Below are 3,407 nucleotides of genomic sequence, written 5' to 3'. Positions count from 1 at the left end.
CCCTGACTGTAAAGTGAGTCCCTTGATCCTTTGTGATACTATGCAAGATTCTGTAAGTGGACAAAACATTGAGAGGACAGTAGATGGATAGTGATGCTGTAAAGGCAAATCAAAATCTGTAATATGTGCCCATTTTAGTCAAGAGGAATCACTGACCATTGCAGGGTGGGAGGACTCCAATGTAACCAGCTGACCACCAATTGGTTGGTTGGACTCCATCGAGGGATGGTCTTTTATTAGGGACTTAGTTTTGTTCCTCTTGGGGTAGTTGGACATTCAGGAGTGGCAGTAGCTAGACCAGCCCTGGTGAGTAGAAGTATAGATTACCTATTGTATTTTTTATTGTTGTTCAATAATCAGCTTTTGCATTTATTTATATTAGTTTTACTGTTTTCAGTTCATTAATTTCTCTTTATATTTTTATTAATTTCTTCTCTTGATTTGCTTTAGTGCTGTGTTATTTTGTTGTGGTGGTGGTTCTTTTTCTGAATTTCCCTACCTATCGTTTTCAAAAAAATCAGTGTATCCCTTGAATGACTTATCACAGAAAGATTTAGGGTCTGGTATTGGCCAAAAACTGCAGAGTCTGCAGAAACCTGCCCCAAAGGCTCATAATGACTTCCCTTCTTTCCTTCACTTTCTGAGGTGGGTAGTCATTCTTGGCTAGATGTCCTCATCTTGCTCCAATTCAGGGACACCCAACAGTTTGTCAGGAAGGCATCAAGTTTCCTTCCTAGGATAAGAGGCCTATTGTGCTTTTTGTGATTTTGGTGTGTGTGTGGAATCCAAGGAAGGAGTTTTTCCAATGCATCCTTGAATCTGCCCTTGGCTTTGAAGGAAAGTAATAGAAAATATAATCTTGGACCTTAGGGTCCAAGGAGCAGCTTCCTATGGACATCAACAAATGGACAGAGGCAGATCCAGGTTGTCCTAAATGCTCTTCAAGTTTCTGCAGTTCAGCTAGGGGGCTTTCCTTTCATCTGCCTAAACCTCAACTCCCTGTTACATAAAGTGTCCTTGCTGGGTCACTATGTGGATTAAATGAAATACCAAACACAGAGCCCAGCACCTAGTACCTGCCCTATAAGTGTTTATTGCTATGGACATTATGGTCATCATGGGCTCTCTACACTACTTGCAAGCCATCCTGAGGGCAGACAGTCATCTAAGTCATTTCATTATGCTCCCCCACTCACCCCAAACATTGAGTATAAACGTCTGTGGAGGTTAACCGAATAATTTCTATTAGGGAAATACAGTATCCCTGAAAAATGCCCAGACCTGAATTTTATGATGCAGCCCTGTGCACAGGTGTAGTTAGCAGGTATCTCATTCGAACACAAGCCCATTATACAGCAGCACTTAATGAAGCTGCTGTTCATTGGGATTCCCATCTCAGTCCTATTTGGCCTGGACAACCTAGGTAGGTTTGTTCACAAAGCAAAAAGTGGGCTAGATGCAGTTTTATTTTTAATTGGCCAAACTTTGAAGTAACTAAGATGTCCTTCAGTAAGTGAATGGATAAATAAACTGTGGGTAAATAATAGACAATGGACTATTAGTGCTAAAAAGAAATGAGCTATCAAGCCATAAAAAAGACGTGGAGGAAACTTAAATGCGGTAGAAGAAGCCAAACTGAGAGGGCTACATACAGTAGGATTCCAGCTATCTGACATTCTGGAAAAGGCCAAACTATGCAGACGGTAAAAAGATCTGTGGTTGCCAAGGGTTAGTGGAGAGGGAGGAGTGGGTAGGCAGAGCACAGAGGATTTTTTAGGGCAGTGAAACGATTTTGTATGATACTAGGTTGGTGGATATAGGTCATTATGCATTTTTGCCTAATCCATAGAACCTACAACACCAAGTATGCACCCTAATGTAAACTGTGGACTCTGGGTGATAAGGATGTGTCACTGTAGGTTCATCTGTTGTAACAAATGTGCCACAGTGGGGCAGGAGGAACGTACAGGGGAGGGTGTGCATGTGTGGAAGAAGGGCAGATATGGGAACCCTCCGAGCTTTCTGTTTGATTTTTCTGTGAACCTAATATTACTTTAAAAAAATAAATTCTATTTTCAAAAAAGGCAGCCAGATGAATGAGTGATGGATTTATGTGATGAGGATCCTGTGTGGACCCTGTGAGAGGCAATGCATCCAGGGAGTAAGCAGGGAAAATGAAAATCTTTATGATGGGCCTATCTTCCCTAATCTTTTCTTGCAAAGAATCAACTCAGGAAAAATTTTTAAAATTTAAAAATTTTAATAGCCACATCTTTTTCTTTTTTTAATCATTCAAAATGAAAGTAGCTCCTTCTGGGGCACCTGGCTGGCTCAGTCAGTTGAACATGCGACTCTGGATCTCAGGGTCGTGACTTCGAGGCCCATGTTGGGGGTTGAGTTTACTTAAATGAAAAATAAAAAGCACTTCCCTCCTCCAAAAAAAATTAAAGAAAATAGCTCCTTTTGGACTCTGGTAAGCAAAAAGCATATTCCTATAACCAGGATAACCTATTTTACTGAAAACGATGTCAATAACAAAATTGGCACTAACTGAACTTCTTAAGTTTGATTATGTGATCATGTTTAGAAAGTAACAACATAGAGGCAGGTATCTAATTTTTCAACCCAAAGTCAGAGAACTGGCCTCCGACACGCATGGATTGCAGTTAGCTCAGCGGGCCTGCCGTCGTGCTCGCCACTCATGTTTTCACACAGCGGGGGTGCGAAATCACAGCTTCAGTAGGGAGGGATCGAATGTTTGTGAGGAGCTACTGGGAACCAACGTGGTTAAAGTAGTATTCTGTGAAGATTAATGTGTCAGGTGTGACAAGAATAGATTCAATCAGGGGGAAAACAGAGGCAGAGAAATCTATTACATGATGTTATCACAACAGATGGGAAACAACAAGGACCCAAAGTCTGGGGAGAGCCACAGCGTGCAAGGAAAGAGTATGGGGTGCAAGGAGAACTGAAAAGTCCAGCCAGTGAAGGAGAGGAGCAGAAGCCGGGCACAGGGTGTGGGTATAGGGCCGTCTCCTTTGGAGGCATGCTGTAAGGCCTGAAATGAAGACTCAGTGTTATGTGCTGCTTTGACAACTGGTAACATCGAGAGAGCCTCAAATGGCCCAACTGCAAGTTCCCCTCCGCACTCTGCTCCCACAGGTAGGATTCTCTTGGCAAACAGCCCTCCTTATCAAAGGGACCAGGCACAGTTCCTGCTTATCCCTCACAGGTGGGTTCCAGTTCCCTACCAGCCCACAGAACATTTCAAACAAGCCAATCACATCTTTCCGTGGGAACCAGGGTCATTCCTCCCTCTCGATACCACAGAATGGCTCACAGCCCTGGTTTTTCACTCTGTTCCCAAGAGCAGCCCATGTGTGGTCCTGCATGGCACGCAGCATCTT

This window comes from Mirounga leonina, unplaced genomic scaffold (genome assembly GCF_011800145.1).
Source record: "Mirounga leonina isolate KUSES-001 unplaced genomic scaffold, KU_Mleo_1.0 Mir_151, whole genome shotgun sequence".
In the NCBI taxonomy this organism is placed as follows: Eukaryota; Metazoa; Chordata; class Mammalia; order Carnivora; family Phocidae; genus Mirounga; species Mirounga leonina.
The sequence above is the reverse complement of the archived record's forward strand: the minus strand, read 5'-3'. Positions refer to the sequence as shown.